Source organism: Muscardinus avellanarius, assembly GCF_963383645.1.
Source record: "Muscardinus avellanarius genome assembly, chromosome: 14".
Classification (NCBI taxonomy): domain Eukaryota; kingdom Metazoa; phylum Chordata; class Mammalia; order Rodentia; family Gliridae; genus Muscardinus; species Muscardinus avellanarius.
Window position 1 is genome coordinate 44,902,992 of NC_137800.1, and position 25,204 is coordinate 44,928,195.

Consider the following 25,204-nt stretch of genomic DNA (forward strand, 5'->3'; position numbering starts at 1 on the left):
AATCTGCACACTTATAGCCAATTGATTTTGACAAAGGGGCCAAAAACACACACTGGAAAAAATATAGCCTCTTCAACAAATGATGTTGGCAAAACTGGTTAACCATGTGGAAAAAAATGAAAATAAACCTCACTTTCTCACCCTGCACAAGAGTCAAATTAAGACAGATCAAAGACTTGGAAATCAGACCAGAGACCTTTCAGCTTCTTGCAAAGGGCAAAGGTCCAACACTGCAACACATAGGCACAGGTAAAAACATTCTCAACAAGACCTGAAAGGCACAAGAAACTAAAAGGAAGTCAATACATGCGACTGAGTTAGCCGAAACGCTTCTGTCCAACTGCTTCTTAAGTGGACTCTCTGCTTTTATCTTTATTTTCATAAGACCTATACTAAAAAGAATACAGAATGACCTTGTTAAAATTTCAGTTATAAGCTGGGCGTGGTGGCACACACTTGTAATCCCTGCACTTGGGAGGCGGAGACAGGAGGATTGTGCAGATGTGAAGTCAGCCTCGCTGGCTTGAGACCTTCTTTCAAAATAAAAAATATATAAAAAACAGGTCTGGGAGTGTAGCCCAGAGGTAGAAAGGTTTCCAGGAACCCCAGTACCATCAAAAAGAAAAAAATTCAGTTATACTATATTCCTCTTTGTCCAAAACCTCTAATTCTACTAAATCTCATTAGGAATAAAATCCAACCCTCCCATGCAGTTCTACAAGACCCTACAGAGATCTTATTTTACTCAATGCTCTCAATTATTCCAGGGGCTACTACTGCCCCCTGGATACTCGAGAACTCCCAACCTAGGCCAGCACCCACTTCGGCAATGTATGTAAGGTATCTGACTCCCCACTTGTCCTTTTCTCTCATCTGCTCTTCACATTTTTCCCATTCCACCTGCCCAATGTTCCAGCCTTCTGACCAGCCTTCCACTGGCTGGTTCCTTGGTTTCCAACATTATTTCCCTGAATTTTCAAATGGCTCAATCATTATTTTAATCTCAGTTCTTTACTGTACCATCACCATGTCTTTAGTGACTTCCCTGATTTTTAACTTTCAATATACCGTCCCAAACATTTCTTATTTCCTTTTCTTATTTAATTTTCACCATACATATTTTATTAAATATATTATTTAATTTATTAAGTAATTTAAAACACTTAAATTACTTAAATTTATTAAGTAATTTAAAAATCTTTAATCCTCTCTGATATAGCTATATCTATATCTAAATACATGATAGATAGATAGGGATAGATGATTATTAAACATTCCTTGAAAGTCTGCCTTTTTAAAAATAGACATCCAATTCTCCTAAATGATTTTAAAAGTGCATATGCTATATGTGATAAAAATTTCTGTCTCATATTAACAAAAATGATGATAATGAGTACAAAAAATGATAGTTTCCACAAATAATTTAAGATTTTTATTCCTAGCTGGAAACATTATAGTCCAAATGAATGATTTTATTGTCTTTGTATTCAATATTGTATATTCAATTTATAACAAATATCAAAGAGATAAAAGGATTCTATGAATACTTCTATGAAGAGAAGTATAGAATAGCACTTTTATGGAGCAAAATATAAATTTATTTTTTGTAAGTATGGTTATCATCTCTCTGGAAAAAAACTAGGAAGTTGAATAAAAAACGGTTACTAATAAATGATAGCTAATGGTACTAGAGTGCAAAAAAGAAACCTCCTGGAGCCTCCAAGTGCAACTTGGGATGAATTTGAGGTGGGTGGAAGTTTCTGCAGAAAAGGCAGAAATGAAGTTAGTGAAGTATTTTATTCTAGTTATTATTGCTATCCTCTCAAAACATTTTTCTTTGCCAGAGATACCTGAAAAAATGTATTATTCTTTTTTCTCTTTTTTATTTTTTATTTTTTATATTTATTTATTTATTTATTTATTTATTTAATGGTGCATTGTAATCATATATCACATTGGAATACAAAACTTGAGAGGATATACAAGCCCTCATCCAGCCCCCATCCCATTCCCTCCCCCTCCCTCGATCCCAAGCTTGTTTGGTGATTAACTTTGATACCTTTGTTTATGTACCTGCGTTTTAAAGACACTCCATCCTCCCCTATTCCAAACCCTCTGATTGGTCACCTTAGTTGCTTCACTATAGGGCCCTTTCTACAGCTTGACCTCTTCCTGTTGCCCCTTTCCTCCTAGTTTTTTCTGATTAGGGGAAGCATCTGAATTTTATTTTCTGAGATATTTCTCTGTGCATGCCGCGTTGCAAGTACCGATCCCACTCTTGACGACCCCAGTAGTGACCTGGCTACCCGGTGGACTGATCCAGACCTCGCTGGCTCAAGGAGCAGCCCTGCCTCATGGGAGGCCCTGATTCTGGTCTCATGAGCCCCAGCACCAGCTAATTAGGGGAAGCATCTGGATTTTATTTTCTGTGCTATTTCTATGTACATGTGGCATTGCAAGTTCCGATTCCACTCTTGAGGGCCCTAGTAGTGGCCTGACCACACGGTGGACTCTGATCCCAACCTCACTGGCTCCAGCACCGGACTTACCTCATGGGAGGCCCCGATCCTTGCCTTGCTGGACTCTGCACCGAACTAACACCTCAGCTAGTGTTGGGGTCTGCTCAACCGCCTGATGACATGTAGCACCAAGCGTGTTGGCGTCTGCATAACTGCCTGACAGAATTTCTGATCAATGAGCTACATGTAGGGAGCGCGGGTGTGCACAACCGCCGGAACTTCCAATGAATGAACCTGCAACAAATAGCGCCAAGTGGATACAGAGGGTGTAACTACTCTCCTTGCCCCCGCTAGCGCAATTTGGTAATGTTGAGCCTTATTGGTTCAACTAATGCTTCCGTGCTTGTAAACCCCTCATGCATTGAATAATATTGGCTGTAAGAGTGGCCTTTAGCTTGATATGTTAGAATAGTTTCCTGTTGGAAATCCCCCTCGCGGGATTTTTGCTTTAAATTGGGTTGCCTGAAGAAAAATAAGTGAGATCCTGCTTGACATGTCTCCCGGGTCCATGTGCTGTTGTTTGGGGCCATCGGTACTCATCATCTCCCCAGCCCTGCTGCTGTCGGGCTGGTCCCAACAGGCTGTCTCCTCTTCCAGCCTCAGAGGCCCCGGAACCGGCCTAGCCTCATGACAGGCTCCAGTCCCGGCCTCACTGACCCTGGCACCATCCTAACCCCTCGGCAGGTTCCTATCCTAGTCTCGCAAGTCCCAGCTCCATCCTTGCCTCACAGCAGTTTCCGATCCCGACCTCACTGGCCCTGGCACCGGTCTTACCCCTTGGCAGAGTCCAATCTCGGCCTTGTAGTTCCCAGAACCAGTCTTGCCTCATGGCAGGCTCCGATACCGACCTTGCTGGCCCTGGCACCAGCCTAACCCATCAGCTTGCACCGATCCCTGCCTCCGAGGCTTCAGTAGCGGCCTTGCCTCATGGCAGGCTCCGATCCCGGCCTCGTTGGCCCCAGCACTGACCTCACCCCTTGGCAGGCTCTGATCCAAGCCTCGGAGGCCCCAGCACCAGCCATACCTCAAGGCAGGCTCCGATCCCAGCCTTGCTGGCACTGGCACCGGCCTAACCCCTCGGCAGGCTCCTATCCAGGCCTTGGAGGCCCCAGCACTGGCCTTGCCTCACAGCAGGCTCCGATCCTGGCCTCGCTGGCTCTGGCACTGGCCTAATGCATCAGCTTGCTCCGATCCCAACCTTGGAGGCCCCAGCACCAGCCTTGCCTCACAGCTGGCTCCAATCCCAGTCTCGCTGACCCCAGCACTGGCCTAACCCCTTAGTAGACTCCAATTCTGGCCTTGGAGGCCCCAGCACTCACCTCACCCCTCAGCAGGCTCCGATCCCAGCCTTGGAGGCCCCAGCACCAGCCATACCTCAAGGCAGGCTCTGATCCCGGCCTTGCTGGCCCCGGCACTGGCCTAAACCCTCAGCAGGCTCCAATCCCAGCCTCAGAGGCCCCAGCACCGGCTTTGCCTTATGGCAGGCTCCATTCCTGGCCTTGCTGACCCCAGGACCAGCCTAATCCCTCTGCAGGCTCCGATTTCAGCCTCGGAGGCCCCAGTAGCAGCCTTGCCTCACAGCAGGCTCCGATCCCAGCCTCGGAGGCACCATCACCTACCTTGCCTCACTGCAGGTTCCAGTCCCCGCCTTGCTGGCCCTGGCACCGGCTTCATCCCTCAGCAGGCTCCAATCCGAGCACCCTCTTCACCCAACAGGTTGTCCCACATTTCCAAGGGTGTGTGGTGGTAGTATTCTGCCTCTGAGGTAATTTCTTCAAAAGTTCCGGGTGTATTATGTCAGATCTTTGCCTCCCCTGAATACTTGCCGCTACCAATGCGACTGCCTCCACCATTTCAAATCTTTCCCAGCTCTTTTCCCATACCACATAATGTCCAGTGTTCCTAAGCATGTGTGACAGTAGCATTCAACCTTTGGGGTAATTTCTTCAGAGGATAAGGGTAGGTTGGATCAGATGTCTGCCTCTCCCGAATCCAAGTCTCCACCACCATCTCGGCCACTGCTGCTGCCACTGCCTTCCTCCTAGGTCTCTGCTAGACTCTCTCCTTAAAGGTGATGTCCAGGATTCTTAACGATGTAGAGAAGCAGCAGTCCTCCTTCGCAGGGAATTTTTCCAAAAATTCCAGTTCAGATGGGTATGTTTTTGTCTGCATCTCCAATATTCTAGCTGCCGCCGGGCCATCTTAACCCCTCTCAAATATTTTTCTTTTTTCATTTCCCTTTTTTTTTTTAAAAAAAAAAAAAAAAAGAGAGAAGAGAGTATGTGTGGTTTGGGGAGGATATGGGATCAGGCACTCGGTATTGATGATTTTTTTTTTTTCTTTCCAGGTGGGAGAGGGGTCTCCTAAGGGTACCCCACACACCCGCCCGGGGTTGGGGCCTTGTGGCCTGGACTTCCTGGCCCTTCCAGGTGTGGGGGGATCGCCTAAGGGTGCTCCACCCATGCCCGCCCACCCACCCGGGTCAGGGCAATGTGGCCTGAACCTAGGGGCCCTCCTGGTGGGGGAGGGTCGCCTAAGGGTGCCCTGCCCACGCCCACCTGGGGTCTGGGCCCTTCCTCGTGGTGGTGGGGAGTTGCCTAAGGGTGGCCCACCCATGCCCACCCACCCACCGGGGCCATGCGGCCAGGACCTCCGGGCCCTTCTGGGCAGGGGTGGGAGTCACCTAAGGGTGCCCTGCCCACGCCCGCCCACCCGCCTCAGGTCGGGGCTATGCGGCCAGGACCTCTGGGCCCCTCCAGATGGGGGTGGTCGCCTAAGGGTGCCCCACCTGCACCCACCCACCTGCCCGGGGTGGGGGCATATATAGCAACATGTATTCTTGCAATCAAATAATCTCCTCCTCATAATGGCAATTTCATCCAACTAAGTTTAGTAGAGATACACATAGCTCAATGTTATGGGAATAGATCCACCTTTCAATAATATGAAATGAATCATCCTCATGAATTAATGATTAACATGTTTAAAAGCCAGTTAAAAGCCGGGCATGGTGGTTGTACCAGTATTGAGAATGGCCAAGGAAGATTTGAGAAAGCTCTGATTATTAATATATTTCAAAAGAAAATAATTGATACATTTCAAAAATAGCTGTATCAAAATGGCAGCAGACATGGGTGAGGGGCAAATCTGTGCAAGGACTTGATCTCTGCCTAAAACAGGCAGCTATTCCAATGTAAATTAACCTAGCTCAAAAATAATTAACAAGTCAATAGAGGAGAGTTAGGGCTTCCTCTTTCTAAAGACAGATCTACAATGATGATCTAGGGAGGATGAGGCAGGGTTTGACCTTGTCCTTCAGGAAAAGAGACCCTTGCCACACCTGGTTGGGGGAGGTGCCTTACAGGGCTAAGGGGAGGTACCTTACAGGGATGGTTACAAGATGGAGGTCATGGGTATAAAAAAGGCTCAGTCCATGTGTAATTCCTTTGGTGTACTCATTCAAGTCATCCCTTCATGCCAGTCTAGTTTGAAGCTGTACCTATCCTCTGTATTTCTATCTTTTAATAAACTTCTTTAAATCTGTCCAAGCTATGCATATTTATTCTTAGCTTAGGACAAGAATTCATGGTTGTTCTGTTTGTGTGATTGTGTTGGGGGAATTACTTCTACACACACACACACCAAACACATTTCACCACAACAGTGGTACAAGCTTGTAATCCTGATACTTTGGAGACTGAGACAGGAGGATCATGGGTTTGCCGATGGCCTCAGCTACTTAGTGAGGCCCTCTGCAATTTAGTGAGCCCCTGTTTCAAATATAAAAAGAATAAAAAGTATGGCTAGGGATATAGCTTGGAGGTAGAATGCCTCAGGGTCCAATCCCCAGTACTGCATAAATAAATAAATAGCTAGTAAAACTGAACTAAACTTGGTAAACAAAATCAGATTCTTAAGCCACTTTTCTTATTAATTTGTTTAGGCTTTTTATAAATTTTATTTTTTTTTATACTTGTACCTTATTGATCTTTTGAAACTGATTTCTTTGTGAAACTTTTGGGGAGTATATTTTCTAGCAGCAAGTTGTTTTAAAAATGCAGTAATCATTCATTATCTATTGGTTTACAAATATGGCTTGCATCTTTAAGTAGTCCCTACTCATAACCATGTTGCATTTATTTCCTGTTGTACGGTTTTGTATTTGTTCTAAGAAGTTTCTTTGATTTCTTTAATGTTTAATTTATGATTCTTTCTCTCAAACATATTTCTAATGAGTCTTTCTTGCTTGTGATATTGTTTTCATGATTTATCTGTACCTCTACCTACCTTTTTCTAGTATTTTCTGCTCTTTGAATTATAGTTTTCTTTTCTAAACTAACCCTAAGTCTACTTCCTGAGGTAGATACACAGTCCTAAAAACAACCTGATTGTATTTTGTCATCTATATTGATGAAAAAGAAAACATTAAATCAGTATACTACAAAAAGTCTACTATATCTCAGCCATGAAAACAGATTAATAAATTTCTGGCTTTATAATCTTTTTTTGTACTACTGGGTATTCTGGGTATTGAATGCTCTTTTTTTTTTTTAGTACTGGGGATTGAACCCAGGGGGATTCTGCCTCCAAGCTACACCCTCGGCCCTATATATTTTTTTAAATTTTTATCTTGAAACAGGGTCTCACTGAGTTGCAGAGGGCCTCACTAAGTAGGTGAGGCTGGCTGAGAACCATGATCCTCCCCTATCATCCTCCCAAATGCTGAGATTTTAAGCATGCACCACCACGCCCGGCCCAGCCCTATTTTATTATTATTATTTTTTTAAGCAGTTTCTCTTGAGGTTGCTGAAGATCTCACTAAATTGCTGAGACTGACCCTGAACCTTAGATCTTTCTGTCTCTGCCTTCCATGTACTGGAAATACAGGCTGTGCCAACATATCCAGCTTCTTCATGATTGTTTTAACCCTGCTCTTATGCCTTCTTTCATATCTTTCCTTCATATCTTTAACTTTATCAATTGTAGACATTTAAGGAAAGGAACCATACAGGTTTTAGTTTCAAAGTATGGTGTAAATACTCTGTTTCATCATACTAAATGTTTTTGCAATGTCATCTAAAGATTAATTTAATAACACATCCATGATGAAAAATGTCTTTAAAAATACAACGATAGCTGGACTTGGTGGCTCACGCTTATAATCCCAGCATTCGGGAGGTGGAGACCCGAGGATTGTGGTTCACAGACCGCCTCAGCTACTTAGCAAGGCTCTTTGCAACTCAGTGAGACTCTGATTAAAAATTAAAATTCTAAAAACTAGGACTGGATCCCGATATCACACACACAAAAAATACAGCAGTAAAAATATCACCACCTGTGATAACAATTAAAAAATAAAAAATTCTCATATCACAATTGACTCTGAGAAATGTTATAGAATTGTACTTTTTTTAAAAAAAAATAAAGCAATGGCATTTTTAAAAAATAACCCAGCTAGGTGTTATCACAAAATTAGACACACTTTCTTATAAAATTCTGATTGGTTAAAAAAGAACAAAATCATATTATACACTTGGGTACAGAAGTATTCTGTGTTGAGTGATATAAAAATATTGTATGAGGAACTGGGGTTGATTAAACATAAATATATAAATTGTCTCTAAAATTCTTTATTGTGTAAATGTAAATATAAATTGTGCAATAGTTACACAATAGTATATTACTTAGCAATATAAAGAAAAACATTACTGATATACTCAACAACATACATAAATGACAAAACATACTAGAAGTCTGATCCAAAAGACTCTTATTACCCAGTCAGGGTGGAGCACATCTGTAATCCCAATACTAAGGAGGCCAAGACAGGAGAATCATAGATTAGAGGCCAGCCTCAGCAAGGTAGTAAGACTCTCAGCAACCTAATAGGAATCAATTTCAAAACAAAAGCTTAAAAGGGCTGGGGTGTAGCTCAGAGGTAGAATGTCCCTGGGTTCAATCCTCAGTACCACAAAAAAAAGAGTATTTTTAAAATTACTTCATTCATTCAAAGTTGAAGAAAAACAAAACAAAGAGGGTCATAGACTTTACAGTAGTGGTTTTCTTTGGGATGGAAAAAATTGAATGGAAATAAATAAATGGCAAACTTCTCTCATGATAGAAAAGTTCTATACATTATTAGGGTGCATCATATCATATATGTTATATATATATACACACACACACATACATATATATATATACATATATACATATATACATATATACATATATACATACATACATATATACATACATATATATATTTTTTTTTTTTTTCGGGTCTGAGGATGGGACCCAGGGGCATTCTACCTCCGAGCTACACCCCCTGCCCTATTTTTTATTCTTTATTTTGAAACCGGGTCTCAGTGAGTTGCGGAGGGCCTCACTAAGTAGCTGAGGCTGTCTGCGAACCGCGATCCTCCGGGTCTCAGCCTCCCGAATACTGGGATTACAAGCGTGCGCCACCACGCCCAGCTATAAATTATAATTTAATAAAAAATAAGATGAAATTGAAAATGTAAAATTCTGAGGCTGGGATTAAGGAGCCTAGGTAATTATCTTGGCTCCAATTGTAATTAAAATATAATTTTTATCTAATAATTTGACATTTTATAAACCTTAGCATTTTTACCTATAAAATGGGAAAATTGCATGAGATGATCTACATCATTATGTCCACCTCTAAAAATTCTTTGAATCTGTTGTGCAAGGCATATAATAGTTTAAGAAATTTTTTATTTCCTAATGATAAAAAACATAGGCTGGTCATAAATGTTCAATGTTTTTATTTAATTGTAAATAATCTCTTTGATTTTTGCCAGAGGAAAAAGACACTTTATTAAGTTTTTCATCCCTCTGAGTTGGCAACAGCTAACATTTGGATTAAATTGTAAACGAAGTCTAGTTAAACAAAAAAAATAAACCTTAAGAGTTGTGTTATGCCAGCTTCATTTATGTGGGCCCACATTTCTTGAGATTTCAATGTGATTTCATGGTATAAGGGTTCAAAATATTTGTGTAAGGATTCTGTTTTGGGGAACAAGTATCCCACTTTTATTTTTATGATTTCTAAATGCCACATTAACCGCATTGGTATTGATTTAGGTAATAAAAAGCAATTGGTATTCAATGAATTGGATAATACTCTTATGAACATGAGAGCCGGTATCTATCTGCCTTTATATCTGTGTTTTTATTTCAGCTCCCAGGACACCTCTTTTTCACAAACCATTAAGTTTTTCAGCGTGTAAAAGCTCTCGGATTATTTAGTTTATCATAATAAAACAGTCCATTCAGTAAAATATCTAAAAAAAGGTAGATCACATCTGAAACACAATCTTTATTTTTCCTTATTTTTATAGTAACAAAATGGTTCTATTAAATACAGAAATGCACGAATAAACACTTCTAGGAAAATATTTCAGGCGTCATGACTTTTAATTTTGTTTCCATTTCTAAACCCATAGATTTATATGGTGTGATTCTTCTCACTGCCAAAACGAAATGAAACAAAATAATAAAAGTCTCCATATTGAAAACGGAAAATGTTAGAAAAACAAGTTTATTAAATTCATGTAATAACTATTAAAATTTTCAGCAGCCTAGCGGCTGACTTTTTCACATTTGAATACTACCAATCCATCTCTTTAGTTTTTATACTTTAATTGGTGCATTGTATAATTATACATCATACTGAAGTACAGAGGGACAGAAATTTACGTGCACACAACGCTTGGAGCACTTCCCTTGGATCCCACTCTCTCCCTCCCCTTCCTGGTACATGTCTTTGAGATCAACATTGGTAATTTCACATAAATGCATAGAATTGTTTCAACTTTTACTTGTCCGCCTCCATCTCCTACCCCCCTCCATCACTCCACTGCAGTCTATGCTCATCTACCTGAGGTTACCCTTGTTGCTCAACTTCTCTCTCGTGTCCACATATGAGAAAACATGCAACTCTTCACTTTCTGACACTAGCTAATCTCACTTAGCATGCTATTCTCAAGTTTCATCCATTGCCAGCAAATAACATATTTTTCCCATCTTTATGGCTGAGTAAACTTCCATTGTGTTTATTTAACCGTTTTATGATTTATTCATTTGTTTATAGACACTCAACCCATCTCTTTTAGCAGAGGACTACCTTTTCCATTAAACCTCTTTGGTGGCTGCTATGAGCCTGACTTTTGGGTTGGAAAAAGATTTGGTTAAGACCTGTTCTAACCCTTTCGTGTTATTTCTTTTTCTTTCTTTTTGTGGGTCTGGGGATGGAACCCAGGGGTATTTGACTTCCGAGCTACACCCTCACCCCTACTTTTTATTCTTTATTTTGAAACAAGGTCTCAGTTGCAGAGGGCCTCACTAAGTAGCTGAGATTGTCCACAAACCTCAATCCTCCGATCTCAGCCTCCCAAATGCTGGGATTACAAGCATGCGCCACCATGCCTGGCCCTTTCTTATTTCAAAAGGCACATTATTTCACAATCCAGAGTCACAGCTAACACTTTTAAACCATATACTATAAACTTTTCTTCCAACACCTCTATTTGGAAAGTTTCATTGTCACAAAACCCTAAGTGCAAAAAATCTTATCAATTATTTTCCTTGTGTATTTGCAATGAATTCAATTTTCTTGGGTTCACGTTTCTATAAGGAAGGACTGAGGCAGGGTCACACGTCTGCCTAGAAAGCAGAAAGTAAGTATCCTTAGCTCAGCTCCTCTGGACTTCTCTTCAGTCAGCTATAGAGAGGAAGCCAACTGATTTGTTTTCCTACAATATGCCTCCAAAGAAGGTATCAAAAAATGTCTATTTCTATGAATGGATGTAAAACTGTTTAATTCAGGGGTAAAGAGCAGTTCATTATGCTCATATATGTAATGAGCACACTTGAATTAAGCTTTTTCTATAATATCAACAATACCTTGAACCCATTTTTTTCTATATTGATCTTGCACTTGGGGGTGAGAGGAGCGAGGCATTAAGCAGAGGCTCACCACTTGTAATTCACATACTATAACACTGTTTTAAAGTGTATAATTCAGAGGGGTTTGATATAGTCAAAAATTATACAAGTATCACTACTATCTAATCCAGAATATTTTTATTACCTCGCAAAAGAAATGGGGTATCCAGTAATATTCTTTTCCCTTCTCCCTACCCCCTGGAAACTACTAATTCATTGTTTGATATTAATTTGCCTGTTCTGCACATTTTGTATAAATGAAATTATAAAATGTGTGGTCTTTTAAGTGTGTCTTTTTTCACCTAGCAAGATATTTCAAGATTCATCTGTTTGATAGCTTAAACTGATATATCATTTTTTTTTTTTCTTTTTGGTGGTACTGGGGATGGAACCCTTCTACTTCCGGGATACACTCCCAGACCTATTTTTTATATTTTATTTGGAAACAGGGACTCTTAAGCCAGTGAGGCTGGCTTTGAACCTGTCTCTGTCTCCCAAGCACGAGGATTACAAGCGTGCGCCCCCACATCTAGCCTGATAAATTATTTCTTTTGAGGCTGGATAATATTCCATTGTATAGGAAAATCCATTTTGTTTATCCATCAATAAGTTGATGAATATTTTGTTAGTCTTTATGAATAATGCTGTCATAAATATTTGCACATAATCTTTCACATAAATATATATTTTCTTTGTCTTGGCTATCCAAGAGAAATTTTTATATTATACAAATTCTGTTTCATTTCTTCAGAAAATTTCAAACTCTTTGCATTTTCTTAATGACTAATAATGTTAATTTTTTCGGTTTTTTTTCTGTTTTATGTGTCTATTGGCCATTTGTGTATCTTCTTTCATGAAATAGCTATTTGAACCTTCTATTTTAATTAAATTACTTATTTTTCACCGTTACACTATAACAATTTTATTTATTTTGTATACTATAATTTTATTTTAACTCTTTCAATACTGGAGATGGAACCCAAGGCATTCTACCTCTGAGCTACACCCCAGCCCTATTTCTTTACTCTTTATTTTTGAAATAGGGTCTCACTAAATAGCTGAGGCTGGCTGAGAAACACGATCCTCCTTCCTCCTGTCTCAGCCTCCTGAATGCTGGAATTACAAGCGTGCACCACCACACACCGCTTATACTTTTATTATATATACAATTTATCAGTTATTTTCTCCAATTCTATGTGTTATTTATGTTTTTATGCTACTATTGTTTTGTTTTGTTTTGTTTTGGAAGGGTTGTGCTTTTTGTGCTGCATCTAAGAAACCACTGCTTAAACTAAGGTTACAAAGAAATGAATTTATGAGTTTTATATTTTAATCACTTACATGTAAGTGTTTGTTCCATTTTGAGTTCCTTTTTGTATATGATGTGAAGAATAGTTAGGTTCTTATATTTTAATCATTCTCACCCTGGAAGGTTTCTTATCCAAGGGTTAGAAATTTTGTAACTTAACAATTATATAAATGCTGATAACTAAAATATTTGTTTTATTAAATTCAGTCTTAAACTCTCTTTTAACTCTAGTGTTTGTCATGTAACTTCTTACTTATAATGCTGAAAATAAAATGATATACTTTTTAGTAGATCATATGATCAAATTCCACAATATCTTCAAACATAAAGTAAGATGAAGAACCTTTATAGTGAATATCACAGTCCAACCCACTAACTTCTCCCAAGTAGAGAAAAATATAACCTCTGACTGTTTCTGATTTTAATTTTTTCATCCAATAGTTCTTGCTCCAGAAAGTAGCAAGATTTTTAACTTGTAAACACAAGACAAATAAAATCAGTCAATTGCTAGAAACACTGCAATGACTTTCTGTGGTGTTTTGGCCACCAAGGAGAAACATGGCTCTGTCTGTAAATTTGGGGGTCTACCACCATGGGGGAAAAGAGGAGGTGTTGCTATGTGCTTCTAGTAATCAAAATCTAAGAATTCTACTAAACATCCTACAATGCCCAGGACAGCTCCACAACAAAGAATATCTGGCCCGATATTTCACTAAAGTCAAGGCTAAAAAGCTCTGTATTTTGCTTGGAATAAAGTACAACCCCCTTAACAAGGATATGAGGTAGAAGAGAAGACATAGCTTGTTCACTCTTAGACAAAAGCCAGGTCCCCATGTTTAATTGTAATGGCCTAGCTTTATACCTGAAATTGATGAGATGATTAAATCCCAAAGGAAAAAGTTTCACCTTTTATCAGAGCCCCTCTCTCATCATCTTGCCTTGATTTCCTGGGAAGAAGATCCCAGAGGAAGTCATACATTTGCCCTGAGCCCAGGCTTCATATCTCAGCTCCTTGGGATTCTCATCTTGAAGGAATGTTTCACCTTTTGTCAGCCTAAAAATTCAAAGGAAGGAGACAACCATCCCCTGTTGCTATGTGCCTCTTGCCATACCCCTCTCTAGGTTCTCTATAAGCAAAGGGGCTACTCTCACACTCTCAAGGTGGCCCATGTTTCCCTTTGAACATGTATTTCCACTTTTCTTGAATTAAATCTCTATCTTTGTCTCTGACAGAAAAATATTGAAATTCTTTTCACCATGCAAGCCAAGAACCCCAAGGATCCTAAGGTGAATTTCTCTTTCTCAAACTGGGGAACTAACCAGAAACTCCTGAGAAATCTCCACAGAATTATTATGTTTTTCTGTGACAAATATAGCACTTGGCCTGCTCTCTGATCTCACCTTCCATTTTCTATCCTTCTCACAATACTCCAGCTTATCTCTCTTTCCTGAGTCAAGTTGGACATCCACATGCAGAAGACATACAAAATGACAATTAGAGAAGACCAAAGAGAAACTTATCCACATCACATAATAATCAAAATGACTAAGATAACTGGGCATGGTGGTTCACGCTTGTAATCCCCACGCTTGGGAGGTGGAGACAGGAGGATCACGAAGCTAGCCTCTCTGGCTTAAGAGACCCTGTTTCCAAATAAAAATATAAAAAATAGGTCTGGGAGTGTAGCTCAGAGGTAGAAGGGTTTTCAGGAACCCCAGTGCCACCAAAAAATTAAAATTAAAATTAAAAATAAAATTTAAAAAATGACTAACATAGCAGCCAAGGAAAGAATATGAAGTGCATAAAGAGTGAGAGAGTGGCTAACATTTGGGTGAAAAACAGTAAGAATCGCTCTGGACATTTTAACCCAAATCATGAAATCCAGGAGGGCCTGGTATGATATACTCCAAACTCCCAAAGAAAACAACTTCCATACAAGCTGCTTTATCCAGCAAATATGTCATTCAAAATTGGTGAAGTAAAAATCTTCCAAGATAAGCAGAAATTAAAATAATTCATGACTACCAAGCCAGACTAGAGAAAATACTTAAAGAATGAAAGGCAAAGAATAAAAAAGAAATACATATCAGAATAAGACAAGAAGTGAATTCCACCAGTTGGGCAACTAAGTGAATAAAAATAACACTAGATCAAATGGAAAATTTAGCTAAAAATGACAGAAAACATAAATTATCTCTCAATTATTAACACTTAATGTCAATGATCTAAACTCCTCAATTAAAAGACTTAGATTGGCAATAGGATCAAAAACATAATCCAACTATATGCTGCTTGCAAGAAAATCACCTTGCAAAATATTCACAGGTTAAAGGAAAAAGAATTTAAAAAGATATTCCATGCAAATGTAAACTGAAAAGAAAATCTCATATCCAACAATGTAGACTTTAAACCAAAACTTATCAGAAGAGACAAAGTGGGTAACTTATTTCTAATAAAAGTAACAATCTAACAAGAAGATATAGATAAACACTTATGCCACAGTGTGAAAGCAATCACTTTTATAAAACACACTATTTAGGACATTAGGTCTCAGATATATTAGAAATAATTTTTCAAGGCATCAAGTAAAGGCATGTATTCAAAAATTGCTTGTCAAGGCAATTTTACTTTTTTGCAAAAAAAGGGTACCTCAGGTATGCAAGAGAGCATACCTGACAAAGAACCAGTTGGGTCTTATATTCCTGATACAGAGCTCCTCCTGCACTCAACTACTATTGGTGGAAGTTACTGCCTCACATTCTTCTCATTTAGCTAAAAGGGAGGATGGGGAAGGGTCAGCACCTGCAGTCTCTTAAGAGATGTGATTTGTGTGACTGATATAAGCTCCTACCAGATTAAAAATGGTTGTTTAAATTAAGCTACTCCCTTGACAGAAAAGATAAAGTCATATTCTCACAGATAGACCTTAATACAATATTATTGGGAGACTTCAACATACATCTCAAACCACTAGCTTAATCTTCAGACTTAAAGAACACTATAAACCAAAGAGAACCAATGGAAATATACAGAACATTTCAACTAACAATTGAAAACATATCTTCTCAGCTGCACATAGAACCTTTTCCAAATGTTACTGTCTTCTGGGCCACAAAGCAAGTACAAGAAAATTCAAGAAATACGATTCCTTGCATCTTTTCAGATTATAATGGAATGAAAGTAGAAATCCACAACAGGAAGACCAAAAAGAATTACATAAATACATGGAGAATGAATGATAAACATTTGAATGAGGGAGGACTGGTTCAAAAAAGAAATAGAGAAATAAAATTTTTCTAGAGTATTGGGAAAACGAGACACAACATACCAAAATCTATGGGACATAAGAGGATAACTTATAGCACTGAGTGCCCACATAAGAAAAACTGAAAGATATTTCAGACAGTTAGGTAGTAAAAATAGCAATTCATATTAATGATTAGACATAAATAACTATTCCACTAAGGAAAATTTTAATTGAATGATAATACATGCAGCTAAAGAATTTTTTTAACAAAAGACTATATGCAAGAGTGATAGGATGGCCATTACATAAAAATATAATTCCCCAATGATGATGACAGAAGATGGGGATGAGAAAGCTCTGGAATTTGAGCGAAGTTAATCAAGAAGGTATTAAGTAGGATTTAACATTCTTGGCAGTTAATTACCATCAATCAGTGGGTAGTGTCTGCTATACTTGCTCTAGTAAGAATGACTCTAGGGCTGGGACCAGGTTGAGGTGGAAAAAGTGGTGTATGAGACGAGAGACAAAGAAAATGTTGAACTTATTCTGAGTATTTGGCATTTTTATGTAAGGAGTATCTTAGCAATTGAATGATTAAAAAATGTATAGCTGCTCTTTGACTTAAGATGGGGTTAAGTCCCACAGACCCACAATAAATAGAGAATATCATTAAGATGAGAATGTATTTAATACATCTAACCTATTGAACACCATAACTTACCAACACACTACACTGTAGAGTACCAATTGTTTCCCCACCATGATGGAATGGCGCACGGGGAGCTGGGGCCTGATGCCATCATCCAGCACTTCAAGATCATATCTCACATCAAAATTCAAAATTTAAAGTACAATCTCTACTGAATGTGTAAGGCTTTTTAACTATTGTAAAGTTGAAAACTGTTGAGTCAAACTATTGTAATTTGTTGACCATATAAAAAAATTATATTTCATGAAAAGCCCAGACGACAAGTGGGGAAGAGCTGATTATCAGGCAAAGGATAATGGGAAGCAAAGAAAATGTTGATTTTTTCCCCCTAAATCTATGCAATGGTGGTGAAAAGAAAAGATGACTCTAATAAAAAATGAAGGATTTAATCAGATTAGTGGTGAGAAATAGGACTGACTTGGATTTAGTTCAGTAGCAAAAGTAAAGTTTTCCAAGAAAAATTTTGTTTGTATAAAATAGACCCTCTAGACAGACGTAGCAATACATGCTTACAATTCCAGTTCCTGGGAGACTGAGATAGGAGGATCACAGATTTGAGGCCAGCCTCAACAATTAAGCGAGGCTCTGGGCAACTTAGTGAGACCTTGTTTCAAAGTAAAATAGATCTGGGAGTATAGCCCAGAGATAGAATGCACTAGGGTTCAATTCCCAGGACCACAATAAATAGATTCTTGGGGAACTTATAACTCAGAGCCTTTTATAGGAAGTAGTTTCAGTGTGAAGAGTTGGGCTTCTTTCCTGCCTCAGTGCGATGTGACTGTGTGATGCAGAGCCTGAGTGACGGTCTGCTCTCCACACTGTCCTCAAAAAAGGGAAAAGAAGGTAGGTTTTTGTTTAAATGCAAGAAAACATCTCCCCCAGATACTCTTCCCGTCGATGTGAGAAATGAATTTGCCACGTAAGTTTTGATTAAGCCCTGCTACTTTTCTTAAGCTGTTTTTAAATTGTTTTGTGTTGATTTCCATTACATGAATACCAGCAAAGAAAGTATGTGGGATTTGATTACCAGTTAAAATGTCAGTTGGACTGAAAAATCAGTGGAAGCTCTCAAGAGCCACTTAGGATTTTAAAACTGAGCAGACAAAGCCAGTTGAGTAAATAAGTGTTGTTTTTAAATATCACATTAATTTTGCTATCTAGGATAAGAAAAATTATGTTTTCTTATCACATCATTAGATAGATTGTCCTTCTAGGATTGAGACTGTAGTTGTTTATTATTCTGACCTGTCTTCATAATATACATGACCCGGTGTAAAAAAACAACCTGCACTGAATGCAGTTACAGTATATCTCACATCAATAAAAAAAGTCATAAAAGACTTCCACATTTTTATATACAGATATGTGAAGAGTTTCATATGAAAATAAAAATTAATATTCTGCCAGTACCTAAGAAAACAATAATAGCAAAGTCTTTGGTGAAATTCACATGTGATGAGTAGCATTCTTTTTCTGGATATAAATATCTCATATAGAGAGGTCACTCCTGACAGTACAGGCTTTCCTTTGATAGTATTAATTGATTGCAAGCTTTTCCTTAAGCTAGATAGATTCAAATATTTTTTAATCATACTGGCAATTACTTCTGAGCCCTTGAGACCACTGTCAGTAAGTGTTTTCTCCAACCCACATATTTTGTGGATTCTTAAGAAAGATTTATGGTTATTCAACCATAGAAGAAATATATTTGGCTATTTAAAAGATATATTTTAAATTCTCAGAAGGTAAACAAAGCAGGTCTATCTTTATTAGCAGCTTGCTTTCTCTTCTGTGTACTACCCCAATACACAGCATTATCAAGATATATGGATGTAATTTTCTGAGAAATAAAGCATTGATGCAATGTGCAAAGATAAAACACTGTACAAAACAGCACTGTTATCATAGGACAGAATGAAATATGATTTTTATAAATCAATTTTAACAGGGCATTGCTTGTTATTTTATTACTTAGTGTCTATTCAGTATGGACTGTATTCTAAGAGCTCTTTATCTCAAGAGATTATTACAAATAAACGTATATTTTATCCAGGAATTTATATGTAAGATGACCTAATGAAAGAAATTTTGAAAATTCAAAGTACACTTGGTTTGAGACACATAATAAAAATGCAACTTATAATATTGAATGTTCATCTGAAATTTTATAAGATTTCATAAAACTGAAAAAAGACTACTATTAAGGGATGAAATTTCAAACACATTATAATTGGGCTAAAAATCAAACATTAGGGAAAAACTGCTTACTCAGAGTCCTCAGTCATAGTGTGCAAAATCTTGCTGATTTGCAAATATATGAATCCATTTCTTAGTTATGTGGATAAAAAATCAGATAGCAAGAAAGATAATATGAAGTTCCAGAATTGTGCTTTAGTTTAGTTTAGAGGTTCATTTCTGAAGTTAACCTAGTATGATTTTCTCTTCTTTATGATCGTTACTAATCATCAGCAATGAATGTAAACTCAGACTAGTCATTAATAACACCGGACAGCAACTGACATCAACACTTCAGGGGCTCATGATAGCACACACTCACCCTGTGCAGCCCTGCAAGTTGTCTCTGCTTTGTCCCTGCCACTGTCGTTCAGGGGCTTTGGCTGAAGGACACCCCCTTTGCCTGGGACAATGTAGGTCTTGTGGAAAAAAAAGAGAAAGTCAGTAAGGAAAATGCTGGAAAAGACCAGACATCAGAGATTATAATGAAGTAAAATCTACTCCTGGGAAAGGATACTCCATAGGGCAGAAAACAAATCTATAAGCAATAAATCACGTTTTCTCAATATACTAATGTAATTTTTGCATTTGATAATCAGATGGTGAAAGCAGAGAATTTGGAAAAAGACATTAAAATGGATATAGTTTAACTGTATTCTTAACCTATTCTGGCCCATCTCCTAGATTATTAAATTTTCCTCTTATTTAATGTCTCTTGTCAATGATACATGCCATCTCTTGATATTATGCCCTGTCCCTATAACCCAGCTCTGACTTCTGCTAATGTTTTCAGGGTAGGGTTTAACCACATCGAACTTTCTTGTTCTTTCTTGCTGAATCTTCTCAGTAAGTACAACAGAATATCTCTGGCATATAAGATGTGTTTATACATCATACTTATGGCATGTTTCTTAAAATTATTTCAGGAATAAGCTTTCTAAAGCAAGTATCTCATAACCAATAATGCACTATTAGAAAGAGTTCCAATTATCTCTGTTTTAATGTCTTCTGATCATAATCTTACATAGGTAAGGCTTGAGCATAGCCTGTTTTGTTGATCTCCATATATATTAAATATGTGCATAAGAAACTTACACCTACATCCAAATTATTTGATAGTATAATTTTAATAGAGAAGTGAGTGATGATTAATACATTTGAAAAAGGAGTTCTAAGTGTTAAGTATCAGTAAATATTTTTATAGGGCAATATAAAGAATTTAAAAATTTTAAATGGAATGACTAAGTGGTTCCTTATATTTATATATGAATTCTACTTAAACTCTTATTGTAAATCAGAATACACAATAATTTAAACAAAGGATAGTGACTTTGCCTATCATTCATACTCATCCTTTTATCGGTCCTAGAGGTTGTCTACACTAATCCCTGATGTTGGAAAAGGGACTTGTTCAGAGTAGGCAGAACCATTACTTTTCTCTGCCCATCCTGTCCTTGGAGATCAGAAAGATCCACTTGTTTTTGCACTTTATAATTCCAAATCATAGTCCCAAGCAACTTTTTTTCTGTCAAATAATTTTCAGTATGTTAGAGAAGATCTCAAATAGAAGGACTGAGATGGGCTAGAAAATACTGATGGTACTTAGTTAAGATCATCAGCATAATTTTCCCCAACATCATGTCTACAAATGTTAGGCACACAAACAAAAAGGAAATGAATCTATGGTTTCCTAAGATAAACAGCAGACCACAGTGTGTGTGTGTGTGTGTGTGTTCCTGTTTTCAAAACCACAATTGTATTAGGCTAAAAGTGCATCTGTTCTCATCACAATCCTGACTTACAATATAAAATCTCTTCCATTAGCTTCATGCTTCAGCCATGTCTAAAATTTCCTTCTTCAATCTTAATATCGACTAAACAATTTGATTTTATGAACATTTGGTACTCTACTATGCATGGGAATCATGCATACATTAAGAATACAAAATAAACAAGGTCAGGAATATCTTAACATTCTCATGGCTATAATCCAAAGACCTCACCAAAAAAACTTAGAGAAAGAAATATTCATTTGCTTATGATTTTTGAAGACTTAGGGGTTCTGTCCATGTGAGGCCAGGGACAAAAATATCAAGGCACAGTTGTGGGAAGTGGAGAGGAAGAGTACATGTGCCATGCTCCCACATTGTAGACGCCAGAAGCAGGAAAGAGCCAGAAGATGAGGAACCATATATCATCCCCAAGGATGTACTCCCCAGGGACACATCTTCTCCAGCCACACCCTGCCAGTCCAGGCTACATGCAGATGAATCCTACAGTGGATTTGTCCACTGCTGGATTCCAACCATCATTATGCAATTATACCATCTCCAAACACCAATTTATGAGTTCTTCAGAGGCCATTCTCTATCTAACTAAACAGTCAGTAATGCCTCCAATCTTCACCCTCTGATTTGGAATACCAGAAAAATTCAAAAATAGTCAAGGATTCTGGAATAAAGGATTTCTACTATAATTAGATTCAATTTTCATAAAATTCACTCTTGCTATAGTGAGAGAAAAGGAGGTAATCATGGGAAAGTATGTCTTTTTACAGAAATAATTTTGACAATCTTCTATAGAAAATTTTTATCCTTTCCATTGTTTTGAGTCCCATAAAATTCTCCGAGAATTTTCATGGTGAATGAGGCTAATTTACTCATTAGCACATAAAATGCCTTGCCTCCTGACCTCATATTCGCTCCCTACACCTGGCTTATCTCCACTGTTACTTCTTTCTTCAAAGGTCAAGTCATACTCCCAGTCACCTCATAAACCTTCCCAGAACATTTCTGTCCCTATTTGTCTATCTTCATTCATTGCAATGTAATCAAATGCCACATCATATTTGTCAATAAGTAGCCGAAGTGTTTTATTTATTGATATCTTTTACATCATTCTATAGCATATGAATGAGTCTTATTTTATTTCTGTGTCATACACCTCTAGAAGATCAAATAAATCACTCAGTGGATATTTAAGTATCACTGTGCAAGTGAACTCTACTTCATGAAAAACAGTTCTCAACAAAATCCCCAGTAGCCTGCCTGCCCTGAAGCCCTGGTATAAGGAGACTCAATTCCATACAGCATGTTTCCATCATTGAGAGGAAGTGGTCGGTCTGACTTGGCTGCATGGCTAGAACATGTGAATATGAGCAAAACAAACAAATTTTGTTAGCTTGTCAATGTTCCACAGACGTTTCAGACTGAGGACATTGTCTCTTTTATGTATAATTGACTAGGATGAATAAAGTAAATTTTAAGGACAGTCATGCCAGGCTTAATGATGGGGAAACTTTCTGAGGAATGCATTCTTAACTTGATTTTATACTTGTGAAAAAACTATAGCATGTATTTACATCAACCTGAATGCTGTAGGCCAGTCACTCAGCATGGCCTCTTGACATAATCAAGAGAGGTGCTGGACATGAGATCTGTGAAATGCAGGCTGCATAGCATGGCACACTATTTTGCAGTACACTAGTTTTATAAGAGAAGGATCACAGGTTTGTTTATACCAACATCACCACAAACAAATGACTAGTGTATTACACTAAAACATTAAAACAGTCACTATGTCACTAGGTGATAAAAATGTTTCAACCGCATTTCGATCTTATGAGATCAATGTATATATGGCCCATCCTTGACCAAAATATTATTATGCAGCCTGGCTGCTTTGAGGTTGATGGTGATGATGATAAGGTGTTTACTAAGTTTTAGTTTTTCTCTTGTTTTATATACATTATGACCTTAATCCTCTCAACATTATTTCCATTTTTGCATGTTCGGGAAAAGAGTCACAAAGTCAAATAACTTGCACAAGGCCAAATAGTCCTTGTGAACTCTGTTACCCAGACTTTCTTACCCATGCTACACTATACTACATTACACATATAACTTAAAGCCTCACGGTTACGGAAATGTGCGTCTGCTGTGTGTAATGTCATTTCAGGAGTTAGCAATGGCTATTACAAGAAGCGTACCTCTTGCCCCCTCATTGTGATTAAGAAGTCTCTTCAGTTGATTACATATTGCTGAGGTTTGACATTAAAGATTAACTAAGTATAGTGATAAATTCATTCAGGCACACAAATAAATTCAACTGTCCAGTGAAATGAGGTAGGGTAAGTGTTGTGCAAGCAAATATTTGTCTTGCCTGAATATATTTTCATATAATGTAATGAAAATAAAGTATCATTGCCTACTGGACATCACCATAGTTTGACACTGTTTAGGAATATAGAAAAAAATGATCACATTTGGCAGGCACTGCTGTCAAGGTTCTGAAACATTTGTAGCTAGCCTTCAAGATGTTCTGGGAAAGTGATAAATAAAAGTATACTTAAATCAATAAAAGCAAACACAAAAGCACACTTGCAGACCTCAGAGTTTCTGAGGAAATAAACATAATTGAATTCTGGTTATTGTGTTCTTCAAACGAAAATGGCCAAGTTACTAAGCGAAGTATTTGATTATTGAAGACAAAACTAAAGATATCAATATAACACAGAGTTCATTATAACAGGCAACAGAAGAATGTTATTGGATCCACAAATCACTAGAAAAGGTAATACCATTCTGCTTCAGATATCAAAAGAAGTCAGTTTTCCTTTTTTTCTCAGTAAAATATTTTTGTTTTGTTGTTTTTGCCATTAATACCAAGAATTATTTTTCTTTTATCTTTTTGAAGTTCAGTATATTTCTACATTTACTTTTATCCTTTCTTAGACTTTATAATAGTTAATACCCCTCCATGTCCCTACACTGACTTTCAGAGGACATCTGTCTTTTGATTGTCTTACTTTGATATTTATCTTATTTACTCTAATGTAGGTAATAGAGTAAAAAGCATTAACTCCCCACTCACATACTGTTCTCAGTATTAGTTTTCATACTGGGAACATCTGTTTTATTAGTTTCTGTGTACCCATTTGGAAAGCATTCATACTTTTAAAAACATAGTCCTATCATTTTCTCAAACTGTAAGTAAGCTATAATATTTTGTACCTTTCTCTTCTTATACTTTTTACTTAGAGACTTTTCCATGTTAGTTTATATGACATGTTCTCACTCTTTTATTCTTTCTTTTTTACTTCTAATATAATATTTTGAATTATTTTAAGTTATGTAATAATATATACATTATAAACACAATATGAAATATACATTTACAAATAAAATAATTAAATTCTTATGAACTCTCTGTCCCACATAATAATACAGTATTACCTATATCATTCAATAAAATATTTCCTTATTGCTTCTCAGAGAAGATATTTTCTTCACTTTTGTATTATAGTTATCTTGCTTGTTAAAACTGTTGTCGCATTCATTTTTACTAATAATACTTTTTCAATCTTGCTTTTTTATGCTATATGACCTTATGTACTGTCTTCTGAGATTTGCTTTTCATCTCAAACCATATTGAAACTTATAGTGTAATGCATTCACTTCCACTGCTGTATGAGATTTAATCATGTAAATATATATCACAACTTACTGATCAATGCTTCTGTTGGTGGGCACAGACTTGCTTATATTTTTCCCCATTATGAACAAAGTTGTTATGAAAATTGTTATTCATGTTTTCTGGTAAACACATGTAAGTGTTTGCGTAAAGCTCTTACCTAGAAGTGAAATAATTGCTGATTTGCAGAGTATGAAAATGCCTAACTTTAAAAGACAGTGACAAGCCGGGCGTGGTGGCACACGCTTGTAATCCTGCACTTGGGAGGCGGAGACAGGAGGATTGCTCAGGTTCGAAGCCAGCTGCGCGGTGGCTTAAGAGACCCTATTTCCAAATAAAATATAAAAAATAGGTGTTACATAGTTAAACAAATTCTCACACAAATCGGTAGTATTAAAATGTATATAACAACACTTGATATTGCCAAATGTCTTATATTTGAACTCATTGGTGGGGGGGCATATATTTTTGCTGCCATTTGCTGAATCATGGGTAGTTATATCTTTAACAAATATCACCAAACTATTTTTCAAAGTGGTTCTTTGAGCTTACATTTTACCATTAACTCATTTTAAATTAACGTTATTATTTAACCCTCAATTATTTAACATATAATACCTACTTTTATTCTATAAATATTTTAGCGCAGATTCCTTCTTACTGAATGGGTAAAATATCTTCCTTTAATTGAGAAAAGTAGTTTTGTATGTAACCAATCCCTTTTTTAATGCTTCTGTCCTTC